At 44.0% G+C, this 26158-nt stretch overlaps 1 protein-coding gene across 9 annotated transcripts in view; it reads right to left on the reverse strand.

Moving 5' to 3' along the window:
- TMEM229B (transmembrane protein 229B) overlaps positions 1-2085 on the reverse strand; it is a 36734-nt gene extending 34649 nt beyond the window's left edge. For 2 of the 9 annotated variants that reach the window (XM_071809305.1, XM_071809303.1), the window contains exon 1: positions 729-903. The gene's annotated coding sequence lies outside the window, so the exon portion shown is untranslated. Of the gene's footprint in view, positions 1-148; positions 291-728; positions 904-1248; positions 1273-1910 lie in introns of those variants that run through there. The other 7 variants (XM_071809299.1, XM_065838643.2, XM_065838646.2 and 4 more) reach the window with 6 other exon arrangements.
- Positions 2086-26158: the final 24073 nt, after the last annotated feature.

The raw sequence follows: 26158 nt of genomic DNA on the forward strand, positions 1-26158 counted from the left end.
TCTCATGCCCTGGAATAAAGTTTTACTTAAATTAATACCAAAAAAAGTCCCAAAACACTTAGTTTCTGTCAAAAAGGGGCACTTCAAAGTGAAAAGCAGTTCCAGTTCCAACAACTCTCCCACCCTGCTCCCCGAGAGCTCCGAGTACCTTCGAGCAGGGCCGAGGGCTCCCGAGCAAGGTCCCCTCGACACCTCCCGCGCCGCCGGCCCGGCGATCGCTCCGACGGGCAGCGGGGGGCAGCGGGGGGCGGCGCGGGCGGCGCCCTGGAGGCCTCCGCTCCCTCAGGCCGCACCGCCCGGCCCTGCTGCCCGGGAGGGGGCGACACGCCGGGCTCCCACCGCGCCTACCCGCGGCCCCCCGCAGGGCCCGCCAGCAGGCGGGGAAGCTGGCGCTCCGCCGCCCGCCTTTGTCTAGCTCAGGCCGGCGCCCGCCCGCCTTCCCTGCGCGACGCCCGCCCGGCGGGAAGCGCGGCCGCAGCCCGGCGGAGGCGGCACGGCCCTCCCGCCGCCAGAAACCGAAACAAACGGCGCCGGGCGCCGGCCCCCGCTTTCCGCCCCGGGCAGCGCATCCCTAGCCGCCACTCGCAGCGCGGAGGCCGCCCCGGGCGCCGCGCAGCTACCGGCGGGGAGGGCGTGGGGGCGGCGGCGGGCCGCGGGCAGGTGCCGGTGCTGGTGCCGCTGTTCGGTCCCCCCCACCTTCCCCGCCGCTCCGCGGCTCATCGCCTCACCGGGGTCCATGGGTGCCCTGCGGCCGGCGGCGGCGGGAGATGAAGTGTGCCACTGACACTCGCTCGCGGTATGGATGCGGGTGCAATCTGCACATGCTCGCTTCCGACAGCCGGCCTGCCCCGCCACCTTCCCTTAACTCTTTCCCTACTGTCCCGCATTGCCTCCCCAGCGACGGGGCGGCGGCGGCTCGGCCCCCGCCAGCCCCCCCCAAGCGGGGCGCAAAATCCGCGCCCTCCCGCGGCGGTGCAGCTGCTCTGCCCGGCCCGCAGCCGGACGGACCGGCCGAGGGGTTCCCCCCGAGGCCTGCTGGGATCCGCGGCGAGGAGAGACCCGAAACCTGGAGGAGGCATGCACCCTCTCCCCCGAGAATCGCACCCTGGCGGTGTGTGCTCAGGTGTGTGGCAGGAACACGCAGCTGAAAAAGCTCCCTCAGAGCAGGCAGTGCTTGCCCTGGCTGGGTACAAGATGTGGCAATGCATCTTGGCTGGTGCACCCGCGGTACAGGTTCTTCATACTTACTCTTCTGAAGAAATCCGTAACAAAAACAAATAAAAACCCCAAGCAGCTAAGGGGTACAACTCCCATGTGCCTCTTGTTGAATCTGGACGCGGACAGGACATCCCTGCAGTGCAGGAAATCAAACACAGCTAGCAAAGGAAATATTTTTCTGCAGCTTCACTGTTAAACGAGTGAAACATAATCTACAGGAACTGTTTTCCCACACAGAAGTATCTCTTCAGATTAAAAAAATTGCCTACGGAAGAGGAATAAGAAAATAAATTTAAAGAATAGTTAGTAAAATAAATTAAAATGCTTTCTGTTGCTCCATTAACTCTTCAGCAGCATGAGAACACAGGAAAAAAAATGCCTTTCTCTAAGATTAGAAATCAGGAGATGGCAATCCTGAACCAGAGTTCACGAGCAAACAAATAACCCCTCTGTACCTCTGGCTTCCCTCTAAAAAAGGAGGTAACAGCAGCTCTCTGCAGCGACGGTTAACTAGCTAATGCCTCCGAAGTGCCTTAAAGTCTTCAGAGAGAAGTGAGGAAGACTTTTAGTTTTGTTGCATTATAGAGAGAGAAATCAAAGTATTGTGGGGTAAAATGGTAACCCGAAGTGACACAAACGCAGACATGGCAGCTGATCCTGAGCCCAGAGAGCTGTCTTAAGCAACATCCCACCTTTCCTTGTGAGCTATCAGCTTTGGGCTCTTCTCTGGTCTTCCCGGGCCTCTGATGCAGTCCACATTTTCTTTCTCACAGCCACTAGGTTTTCTGGTCTCTCCTGCCTTCTGTAGTACCAGAAATGATGAGCTAATGTTTTTAGCAGAATAAGGATGTTTTCATGACCTCTGTTTAATGACACAGCATTTCTGATATTAATAATAAATGGTCTCAATGATGAGGCAACATCCGATCTGTGCAGGCCCTGAGGCCATTATAACAAAGGATTCTCAAGATGTCTGGCCGCAATGACTCTCTCAAAGGCAGGTATTCTCTTGAGAGGCTGCTTTTCAGCCCCAAAACTGCAGGGCCAGCAGATGCTGCACGCTCAAAAAAAGCCACAGCTTCACATAGCTCTGGGTAACCCCGGCATGCCCGGGTTACTGGCTGGTGTTCCTGTCAGCCTTCACCCGGGGAGCTCTGTGTACAAACCGCTGTGGCTGCTGAGAGGATGCCACAATGCAGCAAACCAGCCTGTCACCGAGTCACCTGATTGCACAATCTCACTGCCAGAGCTGGAGTATCAGAAAGATGGAGCATTTTAAAGGGGAAATGGAGAATAATGCACAGCTAGTCCTACCTAAGCAACCAAGCTGTGCAAACTAAGACAGCACTGCATGTGCTGCTGACCTCAAGCTAGATGTAAAAAATGAATTTGTTTTATATATATCTTTCAAAAGAGCTGAGAAGGAAAATGCTATGATAGCTAAGGCATCTGATGTTCTAAGAAGTACCTTTAAAATACCATATTGGATTAGGCAGCTGCAGAGGACAGCAGCCTGATGCAGTGCTTATGTATTTATTGTGGAACAGCATCCTTTAGATACAACTGAGTGTTAGACATATAGTCAAGAGAGAGCGTGAGAGAGATCATTTCACAGTATGAGACAGCATGAACGTTTCACAGCGTGAGAGGAGAGAATGCCTTACAAGGAGCAGAGGAAAGGTCAGAAAGAAAGGAAGAAGACAGCTAACAGATACTCACCTACCAGGAGAAATCAACAGCCAGAGAGGGACCGGAAAAAACGAGAAGCACATGTAGAGAATACATAAATCTGTGTTCTCCTGTCTAATCACAGCAAGCAGAGAGAGGAAGGAGGTGATGAGGGGAAAGGAGAGGGCTCGCAGAATGAGAGGGGAACGAAGGCAAACGCTGTACTGTGCTGAGGGGACAGGCAGGAGAGAGAAATGTCAAGTCAAGCACCTGGTGGTGGTGCTGTACACCTGAGAGCTTGTTCAGCTCTCCCCAGCTGCACAAGCTGGTCCAGAAAAGCTGTTTTTTTCTTTGTAGAACCTTGTTTCTTTCAGCTTAAGCTAGTAATGGAAGAGAAAAAAACAAACAAACAAACAAACAATGGAGTTGAGATTATAAGATGGTAAAAGTGGGAGTAGGGTGAACCTAGGGGATAAAGGAAAGAGGATTCCTAGAAATGTCTTTTTGTCACATGTTCACTGGGAGACCTGAGTTCTTCAAGGCCTAGTGCCTGAAGGGAGCACTGTTCTTTGCAGAGCATCCAGGCTCCTACGCAGGAAGCTGACTCCGAGATGAAAAGAGTTTGCCATGACCTAAGTACGCTCTACCCCCTCTGCAGCCACTTGTAAACAGACACAGGAGATGCAGCTGATCTTATTAGTGATCTCATAATCCTGTCATGAGTGCCTTGCCTTTATCTGGAAAAACACTGATCATATGTAACACCTGAACTTGTTCCTCTATATGTGTGCACAGAAGCAGCTCAGATGTCTCTGCACCACCCTGCCTGGTTCTGGAAGGATTTATTCATTTGGGTGCCTCATCACACCAAATTGTATGGAAACATCTTGGAAAGTAGCATAATCATATTTGCTTGCTACTATACTCTTGTATCTGGGCACACTAAAGAGTGCAGTGCAGCAATATCCAAGTTAGTTCCTCACTCATTCATATTGTTGCTGGCAGAGCTTATTCCTTCACTGTAATTTGTGTTTTATTTATTGCACAATTGTTACAGTGAAAAAAAGAATTACTTGTTTCTTCAGTAACTGCTTTAATGTGGTCATTACACTGGTCTCTGAATGCATCGCAAATATTGCTGCCAGTGTAGTTATTCCCAGTGAGGTGAGATGTCGCTCTGTAGATGAAGGTTTGAAGCTCAGACATGTTACTGTTAAAAGGAATCATGAATTTGAGATTTGTAGCATCTCTTTTTCCCCAGAGAATTTAGTTTTATATAACTCCTTAAAATTACATTCCAGTTGTGCATGTTCATTGCTTCTGGAAATCCAGCTCCAGTCTACAAAAAGGAGCACCTGGGAAATCAGGAACCTCTATTAGTCTTACCAGTTTAGTCCAAGTGACGTGTCTGACCTTGCTTAGGAACTAGTGAGGAATGGGATCCGGCCTTCTGGAGCAGGGTTTAACCATGTGCTCATTAAATCACCCTTACACTAATTTCCTGCCTCACTGACTACACTCTAATGGGTTCTGCAATAAAACGAATATGAATCTCACCTTATAACACTCCCCATTCTCTACCCAGCCTTGGTTCCATCTGCCGCCAGCCAGCCAGTGCATTGAAGGAAACACGTATCATGGAACACTTCATCACAATTGTTTAAAACTCTCAGGCTGAAAACAGGGTTTTTCCTCTCCTTGGGGAGGTTTGGCTTTTTCTCTCCCATTTGGCTGAGGATGTCCTGCAACTGGGAATTGTGAATTCCTTCTCTCTGGGTATACAGAATGCAGAGGACATGCTCTGCCTTTGTTTAATAAATGCTTCACAGAGGTACATCTAAAACACAGGCTTCTCTGTCAAGAAATTGAAGAACAAATACCAGTCTTGAAGCTTACAAAGAAATTGAAGAAGGAAGGTTTTTTTGCCTGCTTTGTCTCTTTTTCTTTTTGATGAGGGTTGAAAATGTATAAGCCATGGATTTTCATTGCCTTCATTCTTTTGGTGGTTTTATTGAAGAAACTGTGAAGGAAATTTTCAAATGTGATTCCTTCAAAGTGGAGGAGCCTCCCAGGTCTGATGGGTTCCTCTATTCTTTCTTTTGCTTGTAGCAGGGGCTCTCCCCCATCCCTGTAGGCTCTATAGAAATACCTTTGGATTCTTTTTATGGCTACAGACATTAATGCTATAGTCATCACTCCTGACAAAGTACTTAATTCACAAAGGGACTGAGGCAGGACTTCAGTCCACACAGGTCCTTAATGTATCTCTGCCCAAAACTGAAGCCATATAAACATTTGTTCGTTTATCTGTGCATGTGCCGGTGTCTGCTAGTAAGGTGCTGTCCTTGGGATCATCCTCAGAATGTTAAAGGCTGAGCGGCAATCCACAAGGAATCCTGAGCTGTTTTTGAAAACTCTGACCTTTCTCTCTGGAATTGCTGAAATCATTCCCTTACTCAGAGCATATTCTTTCCCCTAGATATAAATTGTAATAGTGAAGTTTGTGTATCTTTGCTCTATCTACTTTCCTTCAAGACATTTTTCTGTAATAGGTATGTGCCATACCTTATGATTTGGTGAGAGCTTGGCTCTGAAACTAAGCACAGCAGATAGGAAATTTTTATCCCTAAAAGATGCTATGGATGTGCCATGCAACAAAGCATTTCTTAGTCTCATAAAGTACCTGTTTAGGAAAGCCCTGTCCAGGCGTGTTCCCGTTCAAGGTATCCGTGGGAATGAATGTTAGCAAGACATTTTCACAGAGACTGTCAAAGCTTTTAAGCTTCCTCTGGGATGTTGTTCAGGGGTCATCTCTTTGGACGAACAGATAAATTGCTCAGCAGAGCACTAGTATCCTTCACTACCTCCTTTGCCTTCATGTGCGTTAGACACCAGACGGGTCCTTCAGAACAGAGCAGGCTGAGACTGCCTATAGAACAAGTAACAGGCAAGATTTACCAGAGGCATGACTGAGATCTGGCTAAGTAAGCCTGTATTTGCTTGAGTTTTGAATAAAAATAAATAAAATAATCTGTCATGGGACTCTGGATGCACAGGCAGAAGTAAAGCAAATACCACAGATGTGGAATTTACAGATCCTGAAGGGTTTGGTGGCAACTCTGTTTCCTGGGGTTTTTGCCAAGTTTAACAAAATGCAAACATTGTTTTGTGGAAGGGTGGGTAGCTGTACAAACCTGGATATGTGCAGTCCGACTTGATCCAATAATGTATTTTTCTGAGAAGTGTTGCCCATTAAAAATGCCATGAGATTGGAGCCTTGTTCACAGACATGCTCCAGGCCTTCTCAATGCCTTCAAATTCACATCTCTGTTTTTCTGTTTCCCCATCCGTAAATGAGGGAACACATTTTCTTTGCTAGAAGGCTTTGAGACACAGCAGTAGAAAGCAGGATAAGCAAAGAGGGCTTCTAGAATGCCAAACAACCCAATGCCAGCACTCCACTGATGCATCTTGTAAGTCTGAGCTAGCTAAGAAACTGAGACAGAGAAGAGAGAAGGCACATGATTCACCTGAAATGCTTTTTAACATCAGTACCAGAGATGGGATAATTATAATAAATAATTCTGTTTCATGTAGTGTCTTTGGTATATATTATACTGCAAAATATAATTGAGAGGCTAAATATTTCTGGAGCTATAGTTTTTGTTTATACAACACATATGAATGCAAAGTGCTCTGAACAACAGTAAAATGACAAGTGTCTGCTCCAAGTCACTTACAATACAATTCTCAAACATTAGTCAAGTAGTGATAATAAATCAGGGAGAGGAGGGGAATGGATGAGGAGAAATGATGGAAAAGACAAGGGTTACATTATACAAAAAGATAAATGAAAAAGGTTGTCAGCAATTAAACAGTATGAATGAAATTGAAAAAGTGTTCCTCTGAGATTCGAAATTCTGTGAAAAGTGGATGAGTCAAAGGAATACACAGAAGTGATTCAGAGCTAAAAATCATGGCTTGACTCCCTACTTCTGTGTATCAAATATTCACAACGAGCTGCTTGAGAACATTCCACAGGGCAAGAGCTTTTTGAATAACAAAAACATCCGAGATGAACAAAAGCTGTTCACAAACAGTACTGAAGCAGCAAGAGAAGGGGATACATTGGTCACATAAGCTGACTGCTTTAGATACAAGTTATCTACTCTGCCCTTCTCCGTTTCTCATTCCCCAAATTTCTCCTGAAGTTGCATTGTTGATGAGATTCTTCAGTTTCTTAAACTGTTACTTTGGAAGGCGGTGCACTCTCAGTAACACCCAGGTTTGCCCTACAGCCATGGAGGCCTCTGAAGTGCTTTGGGATTATGCAGGATGAAAGTTCTCCTGAGCCCAATTCTAAAAATCATTTAGGCACTCGGATATGCAGGTTGCTACTACAGGGATTCTCAGGACGAAATTAGCAGCAATTCATGCCTATTAGTGTTGGTGATCCAAACATCAAATATCATTTTGGCAAAGGAGGTTCCCATATTCAAACATCAAAATAATGTTTAAACATTGCCTCCTATGGCAGTGTTGTGGTTTTTTTGTTTCTTACTGTTCTGGTACAAACCTATTTTTGGTTCCAAAACCAAAGCAAAAATAGGCTTTTACCCAGCATCTCCACTTCCTTTCATGTCTTTCAAAAATACTTTAGCTGTTTTTGTTAATACCATGTGCACACAAGGCCAGGTTACTTACCATAGGTGCATGTCACAGACAAAGGAAGAAGTTTCTAGACAGAGGAACAAAGAAGGGGAAAGGAAGTCACCCAGCAAGTTATATTTCCCATGTATTATGCCAGTCTAACTGGTAAAGTGACCATCTACTGGCATATCTAAATCAATAAAATTAGTCATGAACTTTTACAGTCCTCCGGTTTCTTTCATTAGTTATCTTGACAACCTTAATTCATCTTGTTATCATTAAATGGCAGCATTTAAAGGGCAGGACAGAGGGAAAGTTGCATATTTAGCTACTGCTTATTGACATAATCATAATAATACATATATCTCTCTCCTACACTGTCATGGATCTTAGAGATCACTATCGCATAGAATGACCTCCTAGATATCATAGACCATTAATTTTCTCAGATATATTCCATTATTAAATGCTATAACTCATTCTTGACAATTTTTAGTTGACTGTAGGCCAATAAGAAAAACATCTAGTCTCGATATAAAGACAGAAGGAGATGAAGAATTCAGCACATTAGCTTGTTCTAGTGGTTAGTAATTTTCTGTGTCTCATTCTTCACTTGAATTTGTCTGGTGCTATAATTCCTGCACTCAGTCCTCCCATGACTTAGTCTGCTCAGAGCCCTTTCTTGCTAGTGTTTTATGCCTCCAACAGTACCCATTTATTAATCAAGCCATAAATCAACTCATCTTTTTTCAGTAAGCCAGACAGGTTGAGCACTCTAAGTCTTCTACAACAGGGCATTTTCTTTAAATCTTGAATCATTACTAAGCTTCTTTTGCACCTTCCCCAGCTTTTCATCAACCTTTGAAAACAAACATCCTGCATATGATTAGTCTCATGAGTACCACAAAGGGAAAAGCAGCGTGGTACTCTGCTCACTATTCCCTTGTTTATACATTCAAGGATTGATTTCACCCTTTTTGCCACAGTATCTCACTGGAGTGAAACTGCTCTGTGCTCTGACGACCCTGATCCTTTTCAGAGCGCTGTTTTCCAGGGTAGCGTTTCTGATTACACATCTCCTAATCTCCTATCTGGTTCCCACATGCATAACTTTGCATCTGGCTGTAGTAAAAGGCTTTTTACTTGAATGTATCTGATCTGCTAGGTGATCCAGCCTGCTCCATATAAATGCTTTCCCCTCATCACTGCCATTCCACCAGGCTTCCTAATACCTGCATATTTTATCAGAAGTGAGTTTATAGTTACTTCTAGAGCAATGATGAAAATGCTGTATAGCACTAAATTTAAAATTCATCCTAATACTCCTTCCATGGCTTTTGCAAAGCACTGGCAACATGACTTCATTCTGTTTTGCTTTATGTCCAGCAGACAAACTTGTCTGGACTCTTTTTCCTGTGCTTCAGCCATCCTGTGTCATACGTTTCCCTCAGCAAATGGGAGTCACCCAGGTACAAAGGTGCCAGCACTGCCCCTGATCTGAATGCTATACACAAAGAAACACTCAGTGAGAAAACAATCTAGGAGATAAAGTCAAGCAGAATTCACATCTCATATGCATATTCATTCCTGTCCGGTGAGGACTCTCTGTTGGTAATCATGTTATCTTTTCATGAAACTGTACAAGATAAGGTTAGAAAGTACTTTAAGAGTATCTCTAGTCATCTTCCTGCTCAGGGCAGGAACGCTTAAATTACTCTTTATGGGGTTTTTTCATCAAGATTATTTTGATTCTGGAAAATACATTCCTGTCTCTTTTTTTTTTTTTTTGTCAGATGATTCTCTATCAGTTAATATTCTTTCCCTGAACTGCTGTTAGCCTTGCTGGTGCACATCTATTAGGATTATTGACTTTGCCATTTTTTAATATTGGCATAGGACAGTCCATTAGTATTCTGCTATTTCCTTACTATTACAGGATTTATAAAGTATCAATGTCAGCAGGTTAAAGATCAGTTAAATAAGCTCTATTAGTATTCCCATATAAGCTATCCAGACCTGCTGATTTTAAAATATTTACCCCAGTATATCCTTCACATTCCTTCTGGTCACTAATGGAGTGGAAAATTTTGCATTGGCCCATGTGATATAAGTGCATCCTCTTTCTTCTTTCCAAATGCAGAACAGAAATATTTATTGAATATTCGTCTTTTCTGCAACATTATTGTTTAATCATCTGCATCAAGCAGCAGCATGTACTCTTGTTAAGACTTTCATTGTTCTTTATATACTTTTAAGTCATTTTATGGTCTTAAGCCCTGCCAGACAATTATTTCCCTCTGTTGTCATTTTTTTGTCTATTTTTACATTACATAACTTCTAATTTAAATTGATGGCTTTTTTTAATCCTGTTTTATCTATTTGCTATGTAGGCTTTTTATTTCCTAACTATACCTTCATACGTTGACCCAGGATGGCATTTTAAACAACATTGTTCTCTATTATGCTTGTGAAATTGAGACTTTTTTCTTTAATCCACTAGCTCTTAAATAGCTTTCCTGTTTTCTAAACAAATTCAGTGATTTCTGAGAGATTTTTCTTCCCCACCCATATCTTATGCTTTGTTACTTTTTAGTACCTTGAGCCACTTTGCACTAAAGCACCTGTGGATCTAAGTTATTAATAATTCAAAAATACTCAGTGGTTGTCCTTAGCAGGGAATATATCTTCCTTACACTGTCTCCTCCTCGTATTCCTCTTTTACTCACTCTCTCATTGGAGACAAAATAAAACAAGAGATTTTACTGTAAAAATTATTCCAACAGGTTTCAGAATGCTAGTTAAATTAATTTTCCTCTTAACAATGAGTATTTCTGATTTTGTGCTGCTACCTCCATTCTTAGCAGCTGTACATAAACAGCTGAAGAATCCCTCCTTTCTTTGATCTCTGTGAAATTGGTTTGGTTTGTCCATAAGGTTGAGCTGCATGACAGTTCCACTAGAAATGATGTATTTTTGCATTGTTCATTGAACATCTTTGCTGATAGTTCACCATTAACTTGTTTTTGCTATGTGACTTTCAGAATGCATCACATGTGAATGTTTCTCCCATTCAAGCAGATAGCCTCAGGCACAGAGAACTTGGTCTGAAGTTCATCATGCAGGGCTGAAGATAATACCCAAAGGCCTGGACAAGCAACCACCTAACCTCACCTATTTCAGCTGCCACATATGCGCATATGATGAAAAATGCATCAAAGTTATAAACAAGGCGTTTACTGCACTTTTTTTAAAAAGTAGCTTTTTTCTTTCCTTCTTTTCCTTTTAGATCTTGATGCTGTCCTGGTTACAGTCCCACAATAAACATTTGATCCCAACAAATGTCAGCAGGTCAGGTGGCGTAGGAGCCAAATGTTCCCAAATCTTTTTGATGACTAAGAAGAATCACATAAAAAAAGATTGACTGTCTCTACAGATACACTAAATAAATAACTACATCATCAAATATTCATCTGTGTCTTATACAGCAAAGCTGCTCATCAGTGGGCATCACCCCAGCATAGATTGCACAGGGTTGGCCATCATATTGTCTAAAGAGTAAGTTTTCATTTTGGAAAGTTATTAAGGAGACTTTTTGTGAAGAATTTCATGGAATTAGGTAAACACGTAGCCCTGAAGAAAGTTTATGACATGTCCAAAGGAAATGAGGCTTTGTGTCATGTTGTAGTCTATATCAGGTATTTTACATTGACTACAAATGCCATCTTAATAGTATCCAGCCCAGTGAACTTTAAAACCGTAATTTATAGGATTTTCTATTCTATAAGCTACCAGAAATTATGTTCTGTATACCAAATAATCCCAGTCATCCTGCAAAATTTCCAGTTACAACTTGTATAACTGGTGCTAGTAATGCATTATCAGTCTCAGAAAGATAAGCACAAAAATAGATGAAGTGAGCTGAAACTCAAGCAAAGGTCCTGATGCACCTTTACGCTCCCCAGCAGTGAAAGCCATCTGCACAATTAGTTGTGACTCTTCATGTATGGACTGATCCAGTTCTTAACAGTGCTGCTGACATGGAGGGTTGTCCCAGTTTCTTAGTGTGATACACTTGCATCTACCTCTCAGTAACTTGACTCTATTAACTGTTCTCTGCCTACAATAATATTGTGATCCTTTCTTTTCCATCTGCTGCAATTCCCTGTTTACTCAGTCATGAGAAGTGGCCACTTTTGGATGATGATATGCTTCACCTCAAGAAGATGGAACAAGTTTCCCTGTCTCCACTGGTGATAGATGCAGCCAGATGAGTAGTCTAGGCCCATTTCTTGTCTTCAGGGTAGCTGAAGTCAAGCAAAATCATCCCAGATTGATGATCAAACTAAGTACTTTCTGTTTCGTAACACCCTGACTGAGACAGATCCTAAACTGGCCAAATGAGAGTCAGAAAGAAGCCCAAATTAGGCTCTGATGCATAAGTAAATCTCATTTATTTCATAATTTGACCTCTATCAAACCTATGACATTAAATTATTTCAGAAGCTTTTTTCATAGTTGTCTTTGCAAATGGGAACTACATTCCCCCTTTTATATCCTTCCAAAGGAAGAGTACAAGTTAGTAGAAGGAGAATTTGAGATTAAAAGTGCCAGTACTGAATTTTGCTTCTTCAGAAGAAAAAAAAAATCCATAGTTGCTTTTTGATCCAAAGTCATTTTAAATCTTCTTGTAACATTGGGCATGCTATTAGGGAGAAATATTCTATCATGGTTTAACACAGCCAAAGATGATATCAGCTTATAAAATCCTTTTGGAGTCAGCTACATTTTCAGTAGGTTTTTTTCTTAGGTGATGTCTATGCTAATACAAGCAATTTAGTGTTCTTTATTACAGTCTCAGAGGTACAGACTTAGCCATCAGTTGATGTTCTTCTCAACCCCTTAATAAGAGGACAAAGAAACAGTATTTCTTCCTCAAATAAGCTGTTTCTCTAGCATGATCCCAGACATGAACCACCACTGACTATAAAACATTTATGCACTCATAATTCTGTGAACATAATTCTGTTATTTACCTGCAAACATCACTGTAGCATAAATAAAACTTGGATAAACTAGGAATTCACAAACCCTGCTTCCATCGTCAAACTATGTTGTCCCTCACTTCTCCCTTACACTGCAACAGGTCCATTACCTTTTTCTCTCTTCCAGTTTTATGCTCCTTATATTCTTAGTGCCCTTCCCCCATGATCAGGATAAGGAAAAATGGTGGAAGGTCATTGCGAGGTCAGCAGCTCAGCAGCCAAGTTAACACTTTCTGGCAGAGCAACTTCACTAGACTTGTGCTAATAATCTTTTTTAGGGCATTTTTGGCATAGCAGAACAACATCATCTGGTTGTACTAAGCAGTAATGTCTACAGAGGCAACTTTAGAAATACCTAAAACTAATGGGAAAATATGCAGGTAGGTGACTTGATGTCCATGCTGCCCTCACCTGCTGACCACAGTCTCGTAACCCCACCAGGTGATTCCTAGGTACAGACATTGCTGGGCAGTTCTTGTGTCCCTTTGTTGTGATCCATCAATATTGACACTGTGACACCCAACTCCTTTTTTTCCAAGAGAGTGACAAATGGTGCTGTCATGTTCCCTGAGGCTGGTGGACAGTTATATGAAAATTAGGGCAACTGGATATGCCCTGAAGAGTCGTGCACAAGTAAATCAGGCTCCCTGGGGAACAATCCACCCAGTAGCCCTCTGTTTCACTGTTTGTGTTGATCTTCTTCCACCTGCTGGATAACAGAGGGAGAGAAAATAATCTGCAGAAGTTCCTCTCACAGTGTCAGAACAGCCCCTCCACAACGGTATCTGGTGTCCAAAGGTAATAACGTGAAAAAAGTACAGGTTACCAGGCTGAGTTACAAATACAAACTCTGTCACTGACAGGAGCTAATACAGGTTTCCCTGTGACACTTGACAATTTCCAACAATTTTATCTGGAAGGCACCTCCAGCAGGTAGCCCTTATTCAGACCTCAGAGCTGGCTAAGCACAGTCTTTTAGCTCTGCCTTCTGAGGCAAAACGCGATAACTACACAGAGCTGCCTGTCATCCACACAGAGCAGGAGGTCAAGGGGTGCACTGATAGGTGCTTCACACCTGCACCCTGCATGCCATTGAGTTTGAAAGACCAAAACATGCTGGAATTATCTCAACAAATTTTAGCCCCTGCCTCCAGGGCTTTGTGGGCACTGGGGTCTGAAAAATGAAGCTTTACTGGATGTTACATTTCAGGACCAAGACCCATCCAGTTTACAGTAGCTCCAATATCCACTGGAGATTGCCACCTTCGGTTTATCTCAGCAAAGCTTTTTGAGCAAAGTTGGGTTTTTTGTTTGTTGGTTGGTTGGTTGGTTGGTTTTTTTTCAGGTTGCTTTATGCTTACCTACAGTGGTTGGAATGTGTCTTATGACAGAGGAGTTTTTCTTCTAAAAATAGGCACCAAACCCATTTCACGAAGGGGTTCTTTTGTTCACCTTAGAAGATATAAAGGCTGCTTTTAAAGAATGTGAATATGTTGGTTGCACAACTTCACGATGTACAGAAAATGATGAAAATCTATATAACCACAAAGTATTAGAACTCAAAGTAAATAGACTTATTTTGAGTCATCATACAATCTTCATCATTATGAATATGTTGTCTATGGGAGGACATTTGTGGAACTGAAATTAGGTCAAAGTTTCAGGAATAGTAAGTGAGATAGATTGTAAAAAGTTTTCTTGAAAGGCTGAAAACCAGCTTGGCCTTGTCACTCTGTGCATCTTCAGATGGCTTCAGGTACGAGGCTTTCGTTGGATCCGAAGATTTCCCTGTAAGGTGAAGAAAATATTTATAGTAGTATAGAAAAAGGACCAAATGCGAAACCACATGTGTGAATGATGATCATTAGCCATTGTCATTCACGGTGGGCAGATCTGCATGTGTCATCTTGTTTATTTTTTATTTTGATACTTTCTGCAAGTGATTCTCCAGGCCTGTATTAAAAAAAAAAAAAAAAAAGCCAACCCTATATGTTCAAATGGTCACACTGTTATGCCAATGTTTTTAAGGTTTCAGTATAAGGTCTTATTACTTCCTCTTCAGTGTTTGTGTGTCTGTCCTCTGTGTTCATGAATGGTTCCTAACAATGGATGAAATAAGCAGTCCTATAACGGATGGTGGAAGTTTTCTCATCAGAAAATACACTCATCCTGCAGTGAAACATTAAACTGCATCTATTTGAGATACTGGTTCATGTATGACAAGACCTTATTTTTGAAGATTAATATAGTCTTGAACAGAGCTACTTTTGATACTGAAAACGTTGGAAGGTGTTGGAAGCATTGGTGCAAATGCAGAAGATGGCTTGTTTGTATATGTGAGAGTTGTTCTGTTCCATACATGCTCACTGCCTTCCCATTGAATAAATGATACACATTTTTCTCTCCAGCTGAGTGTCAAATTGAATGAATTATACCAGCTGACCACTTATACACAGGTTTTATGTCTAGCGTACGTCATTTATGTTGGATTTATGACACTGCTGAATTTTCCAGAACTTCTCACAGCAGTTTTGTGTGCTTACACTGAGCTATGTTCAGTTAATAGGCTTTAATTTCTTGAGTGACTTTTACTCGTACACAGTGGCTCAAGTTTAACATACAGGACTACTTTACACATTAAAAAAAGAAAAAAAAATCACATTTCACAGAAAGAGGCTTGCATTGCATTGAGCTTGGTATGAAATGTTCCCCTCCTCTGTAGCCCCAGAATAGAAGGAGCTTGGCATTCTGAGGCATTCTGAGAGTGGTACAAAGTGGTATTGTTAAACAGAAGCTAATTAGGATGGGATTTCATGTTGCTAAGAGCTAAGTCTTTGGTATGCAACAGAGCCAAACAGCAAGGGCAAAGTGTAACTATTTAAGGCTGAAGTTTGCTATTTAAAGAAAAATGTTCACCCTGGCTCAAACATTAGCTGCAGTCAGGAAAGTGCTTCTGTACCAACGACAAGATGACGGGCTGTAATGATTCCACCCAGTTGGTCCAGATCAAATGTGCTCAGGATATAAGCCAAGAGATTATTTTTTTCCAACCCACCAGCATCAAAAGCACCATCTGATCGATTTTGTGACAGTGGAGTAAACAGCTACTGGAAATTCAGGATAGTTCCCAGAGATTTTGGTCTCTTGGAGGAATAAATACGAGGTCGCAGGAGCTCATAGCTTGCAGGGCAGCTACTGCTGTCCAAAACCTTCTGTCTCTTCTGCAGGGGTTGCAAGACATGACCCTGTCACAAAGCCATGAGAGTGTAACCCCTTCCAAGCAGGAGGATTTTGCCTTTTCTGTGCAGGAAAATGGGTAGAAGACATCCTGAATCTTCTGTCCCTTTATGCCCGCATGCCTACCCTTCACAGACTATTTTTTATGACAATAGGCTTACCTTAAATATAAATCTGAGCCCAGATAATAAATTATGGGCACTTTTTTCCTACAAGACTACAGAAATCTGGAATCAGTATTCTGCATTTCTGTATGGCTGCAGAATGCTGTGCAGAGGAAATGTAAAGCTAGCAGTACAGGCTCAAAAGCTCTCCTAGATTTAAAAGCAAAAGCAACCCTTTCTTGTGGTAGTGGTGGTATTACTTTTGCCCATTAGAAGAATCACATAATTTTGATGAAACAGAAGAATATTTTGTTAAAATTCTTGATTTATAAAAGGTTTAATGTTAGGCTTTTGCCTTCTATTCTGTCTTCTGAGAAGCTAAATAATCTTTGGGCAAAAATAAATGGTAATGTCTCTAAAGTTAATTTGTCCTTATGAGGAAAAAATCAAGGCTTAGAGAAGACAAGTATCTTGTACAGAAACAACAGGCTTGAATTTTGACCCATTATAAGTCCAGGAGCGGGTCCAGCTTTAATAAAAATTAGGAAAAAGCCTTAAGGTGCTGAATGGATTTGCACCAAAGAGAAAACTGGTTCTTTGGACTGGTGCCTTAACTGAACACAGCTAATGTATGCAACTATTGCCCTAAGAATACCATTTCCTACTCCCCTGCACAGTCCCATATGTTGGTCTGGTAAAACTATCCAATGTTTATTTCCTTTATAGGAGCACTTGCCCGTCAGGATGCTATGCAAGCATGTACACGTCCCGTGCCGCGGAGACATGGTCTGGGGCTGAGTCTCAGCACCCCTTCAACAGAGCTCCCATAACAAATCTATGGCCATTAATAGTCCCTTTTCCCCTGGACTCCCCAGAGCTGTTGCCACCATGATGCTCCCTAGGAACAGAAGCGGTGTCGCTCACATTTTTCTGATCCAAGGTTTCAGTTTATTTCAGCTGAAGAAAAATCTCTATTAGCTGTAATTAGCAGACGGCCTAAACCCTGCAGATGTACAATTGCATTTGTCTGTCAGAGGGCAATGACCGACTTTCCCACCGAGATATTTGTTTCTCTGGGAAGGCAGAACTTGCTAAACTGTAAAGAGGCAAATCATAGAGTCACAGAATCATTTTGGTTGAAAAACACCCTTAAGACCATTGAGTCCAATTGTTTAATTGAAAGTAATCAAGTGTTTGGGCCAATGGCTGAATGCAATGCCAAGGACACCCGAGGGCTCACCTAGCATGTCCTTGCCTTTGTAAGCCAGCTCAGGTGTTGTGGCTTATGCGGACACTTGATTGGATACAATTCAGTGCTGTGTGGTGGAACTTTTCTGTTCAAAATGGGTCTCCACAAAGCACTATGCTGTGAAATCTTTCTGAAAATATTACCAGATAAATCTGTCATGGCTACAGAAATTTAAAAAGCAGTTTCAAAGCCTATGAGTTGGTGATGTGATGTTTTAGAAGAATGACAGAGGGCTGTACGGGCACGGGTGCACATGGTTGAGCCTGGGAACCACCCTGGCAGATGATGTGTCCCACTGACTCTGAACCCCTTTATCCCTATATACAGCCCAATACACACAGAAACGTTAAACCAGACAAAGGCATCTCCCTTTCCCAGGACACCCGTTTTTGGTGGGTTTCATCGGTGTATCAAAGCCCCGAATAAAACACCCTGAGGAGAAACCCGCCCGCCGCGCCGCCTCCAGACACCAGGTGGCGTTAGAGCACAGCGCCGGGGGGCGCGGGGCGCGGGGCGCGGCGCGAGGGGCCACCGGCCGTTACCAACCGCCCTTATCAACCGCCGGGGCAGCTGCTCCGCCTCGGCCCGCCTAGTAATGAAGAATTTAAGAATGGATTAGTGCATTTTTTCATAGTATTGTGCTTTTATATAATGCATTTATTATTATAACATATCAGACATTATGCAGTTATACAGATCCTATGTATATGTATGTATGGGTAGGTACCTTATTACATATATATGCATACATAAATGTATAATACTATATTTTACAGTAATTGCAAATATAAAGACACTTCTGACCAAAAGAAAACCCCAAGGGCAAAGGTTGGATTGAGCCCCCCAGTGTCAATAGGCGGAGAAGGCCCTCGCTGGTGGGACAGCATTGCCCTGACTGTCCGGGGGACGCAACTTCACAGCCAGGGACGTGTGCTGAACCCTCGCCAGCACAGAGGGGCCCAGGGCACCGCTCACCCCCTCAGTGCCTCCCCGGCTGAGCTCCCCACACTTCTTGTCCTTCTCCTCCATCTGCTCCAGAAAAAAAGTCCCTGGTGTTTCATTCACCTTCTGTCACCACCATCATAATGCCAAGTGCAAATCCCCTCCTCCTGCATGTCAACCAGGGTTTCCAGAATAGCCAGAGAATTCACGCTTTCCAGCTGACTGAGCATTTGCAGGCTGAGTTCTGACCTCCTACTGTGTGCAATTAACACTAATTAAACAAATAATTAAAAATTACCCCATGACATGCTTTGTGGAAGGTCCTAATTCAGTTTTGTGTTGGAGCTGCTCTAGCCATTTTAATTAGCTGTCCATCTAGTGCTGTTCTGCATCCTGGCTGGGGTTTCTGAGAGTGCAAGGAGACATAGTACCACTCTGCAACAGGACTGGGGTCACAGAGCTGCCCTAGGGCAAATGAGGCAATTGCTGATGGAGGGAAAGGCCAGGCAGCAACCTCAACTCCAGAAGCTCCTTTGCAGGCTCATTTCCCCAGCACTGGACACTTCTAAGATTCAGCTGGACAGAGTGCTGGGCCACCTTGTCTAGATTGTCCTTTTGCCGAGAAAGGTTGGACCAGATCATCCTTGTGGTCCCTTCCAACCTGGTATTCTATGGATCTATGAATCCATGATTCTATGGCTCTGGGCAGTTGAGAACTGTGTATGGAAAGGGGTGGGAGTGTCTCCTATGGAAGCAGTCAGTGCAATGAAATCCAAGCACCATTGAAATCTACATCCGAGGTAACAGATTTCTTTTACAAGAATTTATGCCTCAGGCAGCAGATAGAGTAAAAGACAAGTTCTAGACCAGTCCCTGAGGATCCCAGGGAGTGCTCATTGACAAGAAATTACAAAAAAAAAGAAAAGAAAATTTAAGATGACATTTTCAAAATTGTCACCTTTTTCTGGTCAGTCTGTTGCAGGCACCCTGAAACTGGTTTTCAGAGATACCTGACCCTTGAATTTCCTGGCACCTTTGAAACTGAGCTAAAAACATTTAGCCCAGGGGTGGAGGCACACAAAATTAGGTTTCCTTTTTAAGATGCTTGTTGGCTGTGTTTGAAAGCCATCTTATCCTATATCAATTTTACCCCTCCCCTCCTTCAGAATTTTCTGGAAATCTTAAGCTGCATCACCAAAATTATGCATATCAGAAAAGCCACCCCTTCACCCATTCCTTCCATGTCCTTTTATCCTGGCAGTTGTGCTGTTTGGCAATTGTTGCTGTGTGCAAGGGGAGGGTGGGTACCAGGCAGGCAGGCATCTTCAATACACATGGGGAAGAGTGTGCTGAGTAATACTTGCCACTTTTGTAATGGAGAGGAGGGCAGGGTAAGACCTTCAAGGCGGTGGACGAAGTCTTGGTGAAATGATATTGTAATGGAAAGACTGTGAATGGATAGTTTCCCTATAGGAACAAAACAAAAGGTTTGAGATTTTGTCCATATGCTTTCAGGTGTGACAAAAGAGGGCAGCGAACATGTTTCCTGTGTATGTCATGCTCCTGTGTGTGCTCGCATGCAGGGCCATGTGGTGGCACATGCTGGGCTTCACATCAGCACCTTCTACTAACCCCATCCAGTCAAAGTACTATGAAACACTGCTTGCTTAGGCCATCTGCTAAAATAATTTGCCAGTGCTGTCCATTAAAACCAACTTGCAATATCATCTGAACCTGCCTATGGCAACCTGTAGCACCTAAAAGCAGGAGTTACTCCTTTGAGCTGCTACTAGCCTTTTGGGAACAGTACAGCAATGCCAACTCGGGGAGGCGGGCAAGCCCCAGGACCAACCTCAGAACTCAGTTAACAGTATAAAAATGGGGTTGTCCCCCCTTCCCCAGCCACAGGCACCATCACATCCTATTATTTGTTTTCCAAAAGAGATCTGTGCTTTTCTGCTGTTTTTGTGGATCACCATGGAAACCAGCAGGAACAGAGCCATGCCAGGGAGGCTCAGCAACTGCTGCTCTGAGAGTACTCTGGGGAGCCCTCTCCAAGTCTGCTCACCTGCAGGTGACCCCTCCTGGGAGAAGCAGGCAGAGGGATCTCCGTGGGGGCTCTCAACATTTCCAGCCCCCATGTGGGAGGGAAATAATTCCTCCCTTTATGCAATGCCTTGACAAGCCTGAAAGATCCCAGAGCAGACATCACAAACATCTGGGAGCTGTGTGCCTGGCTCCGGTGTGAGATCTGGAAAGGAGCCAAAAACCTCCCCAGCTAATGTAGCCTCCCTCCTGCACCCCCACAGAGGACAGCCCACCCGCTGGTTCCAGCAATGGAGGCTCTGCACGGAGTCCTATGGCAGGGAACCATGTTCTTCTCTACACCCCATCCTGACATCTGGCAGCTGTAGACCTGACTTCAGTGCAAGACTGGGAAGGCAGCCAAAACCCTTCCTGCTGATGAGCCCCATCTCTTACTACTGTCTTCTCTTCCCCACTCCCAGCCAGTACAGGCCACCGTACTGGTTGTGGAGAGGCAGAGATCCTCCATCAGAGCATGGTGTTTTGTGCTGCCTCTCCTGGTCTCATCACAGAGCTGTCCATGCTGAAGTTCTCAGATCAGCACCCAAACAGAGAGCAAGCTGGAATCTACTTTATTGAAAGTATTGATCTAACAAATCTGGAAAAGGAATTTTTTCCAGCTCTGTCATAGGAGTACAGCAGGGGCAAGGACAACCCCTTCTCCTGGCCTACCCAAACCTCTTCCATCTAACAACTCTTTGACATCTCTAGTGGGGATCGGACCTGAGTTCACTCGGCATGATGCCTTGTGGTCTGAGTTATTTTACTGATAAACTGTTCAGAGTGATGGGTGAATACAGAACTCTAATCAAGTATGGCAGTAATAGAGTTCTATGCTATACTGTGGAGTTCGTCCAGTGACCTGCAGCACATATTATTGCCTCCTCAGTGCTCATTCGTACTAAACATGTCCCTCAGCTGATGTCTAAGAACTGGGCTGAGATGACCAGTCTGTCCAGATAGCTGTGACTGCTGCTGCTTGTCAGAGGATTGCAGGTTTTTATTTCTATTACTTGGCCTGAACTCAAAGCAGTAATCTATAATCTGTTCCCTGCTCTCCAAATGGTTTGAGTCTCTTTCCCTGGTGCAGCTTTTTGCACAGTACTTCCAGAACCACGTCTGTGAATAGGTATTTGCTTGTCATTTTGCAGGAAACCTGGGGAAGCAAAAAGACTATAAGGAATGAGTACGTGAGTTAAAAGGATAAACTCCTAGGAAAATGGCTGCTCCAGTTTCCAGAAGGTATAGAAGAGATTCTTATCCTCTTGAAGGAACCTCTAATTCATACCCACGGAATGTGCACAGTACAAATCTGCCAGATATGCTACTGCTGTTCGAGGAGGGGTTGAGGGACATGGACTCTCTCTCTTGCAGCAGAGCTGTGGCCACTCCTCACATCAGTGGGGCTGCAGAGGCAGCAGCTCCAGCTCTCCAGGGCTCTCACCGATTCCCTTCAGCACCTTGTCTCAGCTCCACCACCCCTCTTTCTGCGTCTCCTTTTCCTTGGCAGAGCAGCCAGGCCTCTCATCCTTAGGGCAGCAACATGCGGTTTTGCAAATGCTGTTGAGTGATCCCTGCACAGCTGCAGCATCTGGGCTTGATCTAGGTTTCTTGTGAGATACATCATGTATGGCATCACTTGCACAGCAGTTACCACTGTAGCCTGTGGACTCAGAAGAAGATTCAAAGTGTGCTGTGGTGTGTGGGAAACTTACAGGCTGCGTATCAGCCAATGTCAGACACAGAAAGACCACACAAAACAAATACACTTGCAAGGATTGTTTTTCTCCTCCACAGCCTAAAAACTCCCACATGCTGTCCTTCTTTCTTCTCCCCTCTGGAACAGGAGTTTAACAGGCATACACAAGCATGCTGATAACAACCTCAAATGTACTTTCAAAGCTCTAGCTGTCTTATCTATGATCTAGATAAATCTATGAGAATACAAACACTAGAAACCATTAATTATAGTGAGAGATGCTAAATCTGTGGATTTTATGGAACAGAAAGTTAAGGTTTTTGTCACAAACTACTTTAATGATAGTTGATGTCTTCTTAATCTAGCAGAAATAAGATTTAACACAATCTGGTATTTGGAGGCTGGAGTTACCTCTGGGATGACTCCACAAGTGAAATGGGAATTCTCCTTCGTTTTGCTCTGTGCCAGTTACGACTGTATATGCAAAACATGCTCTCGCTCACATTCTGGTTTGAATAGTACATGTAAGTGTCTATGTTCTGTATGTGAAGTGTGATGAGATGACCATAACACAATCAAAACCAGCTGACAAGGTACTGAGGGCAATGGTTTCCTGGCCCTCCCACTGGGTCCTCCCACGAGCAACTGGTTTATTCAGTGAGTTGATCCACAGCTGCCAGTCTCTTATTTTCTGCTGCATTAACATGTCATTGTTGACTAGAAGAGAAGCAAGGCAGGGGGTTGCAGGTCTGTGTTGCGTCTGTCAACACACTGCAAGCCCAGGAGAAACAGAGTAAGGGAACTAGGCACAAAGGCCATTTGCAATGTCTTTAAGCCTCTACCATAAGTGGAATTTATAATAGAGAACTACAATATGAAGCCTAAGTTCTCTGTCAGGAGAGAGACAAGTACCTGAAACAGTGTGTTTCAAGGCAATGTTTTGTTTTTGTGCAAGCTTTTTCCCACATAGGATTGAACCCTCAGTGGGCTCTGATACATGGATTTGGTCTTGCTGGTGTCCTTGCCCCTTTCGTAAGTTTTCAGTAGCGCTGTGTCTGCATGATAATGCTCGCTCTCACCTGCAGAACTATGACAGCTTTGCTTACTAGAGAAAGAGTTGCTTCTGCTCTTATCTTCTGACACCTTGTTCTCATTTATCTTTTTGTCCTTCTATTTAGGTATCTTGGATATGGTGCTCTTAACAAAGCAGCCTGTGCTTGTGTTGTGATAATAATAGTCTAACAGTGCCAAGATAGTTCTCTTGGATCTGCCAGAGAGTTTGTTTTGTCAATAAGATATTTGCTGTTTATAGTATTTTTTTTTCTGAATGATTTGTCTGCAAATTGCAAAGACCTGACATAGAGTGCTTGAGCAGACATTAGAGATAACTGCCAAGGGAAATCACTGGGGAACAGTGAGATACTACTGGCTGTTCTTACAACCTTCTCCCTCTGAAGTCAAAACTATTTTTCTATTTGCATTATTTAACAGAAACCACATTTTAAATAATTTTTTTAGATAATGATTTTGTTAAATAATATAACAGAAGCAACAGAAGGCATAAGGAGGCACAGCTTTGTAGAATAATTGCATTAAAGAAATGGCCACACATAGTTGTATGAGTGCTGATGTGCTTCTGGCTCTCCAGGGGTTAATGCAAGGTGTGTGCAGGCAATTCTTGGGGAGGTACTTTGTATAAAGTTCAGTGGCTGAGGAATGTCCTGGCAGTCAAGCTTCATTGCCTGGGAAAAACACAAGGCCAGATTGACATTTCACTTAGTGACACAATCCTTTTGGCTTTGCTGATGCAAATTAGAGAACTTTACTGGTGCCTTTAAAGGAAGAATAAAAATACCTCATAAAATTCAGATTAAGAAATATTTTAGTTGCATGCTATGGCTGAAAGGAGTCAGGAATAGGATGGGGACCATGAAAGGAATAGCTCCTCTTCCCATTTTGTCTTTGGCCAGCCTCCTTCCGGGGGGAACTCTGTAAAGCATTAAGCTACATTTCGCCCTCTGAAATACCTATATGGAGCCACAAATTGTGTTGGTTCTGGTTATTTATTACAATTTCATGATCATTGGGAGTAACGATTAATAGAGGCTCACACACAACATACAGATTGTAGGCAACTGGAGTCCCACTGGGAATTACTGGAGAAATCAATTTGGGTGACACTGTCCCAACAGGCAGCTCCATCTCTGCCTGTATTCCTTACTCTCCCTGCTCAATGGGATGAATGGGAGAACTCTTCACCAGATGCCTGTTTCTTTTCAGTTCTCCGCCTGTCTCCACTTGGCTCTCTGGCCATCTCTGTGTAGCATTATCCTGCTCTCTGCCTGAACCAGCTCTGTAGTGCATGCTTTGTTTTGGAGCTAGAAAGGAACAGGCAGCTTCATTCAGCCATGTTCCCATGAAACTGGAAATGGATGAGAAATCTAAAGTGAAACTATCTCCAGGGAACTGCGAGGTCTACAGAGTCTTTGGAAATCTAACTACTTATTTGGATAATGAGGTATAGATTTCAGAGTCTGCCTTTAGCCACTCCAGTGTCCAAATCCTGACCTTATGTTTTTAGTTGTATGTCTATATTTTAACCGTTTCATCACATCTGTCCTTTTATTTGTGCGTAGTAAGTGATTTACTACCCATTGTCTGCCGAGACACCAGTGAAAGCACACTATCAATGCATTAAAGGAGTTTACAACAAGAGTTTAATAAACAGCAGATCTCAGACCGGGCAATATCAGTGAGCCAGACAACCACATTTAAGTTCTTGTTTAATTGTGCCTGGTGATTAGTGTTGCTTATGCTACTAGGAGATAATTTTGTTTAGTTCTCTTGCCTGCTTCCTCCATAGTTTGTTGCAAGCCTGTTTATTGCGGACTGCCCTGTTTTGTGTGGGTAGTCTCAACAAGAACAAAAACACTGTTTCAGAGCATTCATAGACCTCTCGTAATCACTCAATACACCATCTTTTTGGTGTAGCCCATCCCCCAATATGCCAAATTCACTATCTTGAGGAGGTGAGACCAAGCAGACAATGTGAAAGGCCAGAGACACACAAATCAGCATGCCTGTTGTTATCCCCACTTTGATGAGCATCATAAACACATTTTAAAAATATTTTTGATGGAAGTAATGTGCCTGATGATGGAGTAAGCAACAAGTAGTTGCTAAGCCTCAACTGGAATGAAAGACTTTTCGCTTTGAAACACGCTGGTCTGAGGCCCAAAGGCCTGGGGTGTTTGGTCCTGCAGCCCCCTCTGTTACCAGTTTCACTTCCATGTGCCCACCCTGGTCTGCTGAATATTAAGAGATGGAGCATAGTCTCAGCCAGCCCAGGGGCGGCAGTGCCAGGCCTGTGGCAGAGGGTGGCAGCTGGTGGTACAAGGCTGTGTGTGCACATTTGCTGCCAGCAGCCAGCCTTCCTCGGCAGTGAGACTGCTGGCTCTGTGTGAGTAATGCAGATAATATATATTCATATAAGGGATTGCTGCATGTAAAGTAGCTCAGTAAGTGGTGGCCCTATCCCTGAACAAAATATTTTGTATGCTGGCAGCTATCATTAGAAATGCTTGAAGCCTCAGACCTGTCTGAGCCATTCTGTATGGGAGACAGCACAAGTATGTGGGGCAGGACGGTGTCCTCTACTCAGGAGGGCCATCATTACACTGATTTGGTTTTCAGCTCTTCCCTGGCACCAATCCCATACTCTGGGGTTGCCTACAACCAGTGAAGGGAGCTCCAGGTGCAGCCTGGGATGCTCCACCAGCTCCTCAGGACTGCTGTGGGAGGTGAGGGCAGCACGGTACTGTGGCTGCCAGCTCCCTGCCTGGCTGCTCCCGCCATGCCTCAGGGCTGGGGACGGTTTGGGAACATCGGCTCTGAAGGCTGGGAGGTGACTGCCGTTTGGCGGCCCCACCGAAGAAGCCTGCAGCTGCCAGGAGCTCTGCTCTGGCGAGTCTCCAGCGCTGTTCGCCTTTTGCCCAAAGGCGCTTGGCGGAATAAGATGGATGCCCGGCACAGGAGGACAGGGAGCGCTCCTCGCTTGAGGGTGCAGCGGGCAGGTGCTCCAGACGACCTCGGGAAGCCCGGCTCGTGATGTCCCGTCAGCACCGGCCCGTTCCCCGTAGCCGCGGGCCTTAGTGGAAGTCCCCGAGAACGCAGGGTGGGCGGCGAGGGGGATGTCTCCGCCAGTGGCAGAACGCGGCCATAGCTCCTCTGCTCGCGGGCTGCCCCAGCACCGGGCAGGGCGCTG

This window comes from Patagioenas fasciata, chromosome 5, assembly GCF_037038585.1.
Source record: "Patagioenas fasciata isolate bPatFas1 chromosome 5, bPatFas1.hap1, whole genome shotgun sequence".
NCBI lineage: Eukaryota > Metazoa > Chordata > Aves > Columbiformes > Columbidae > Patagioenas > Patagioenas fasciata.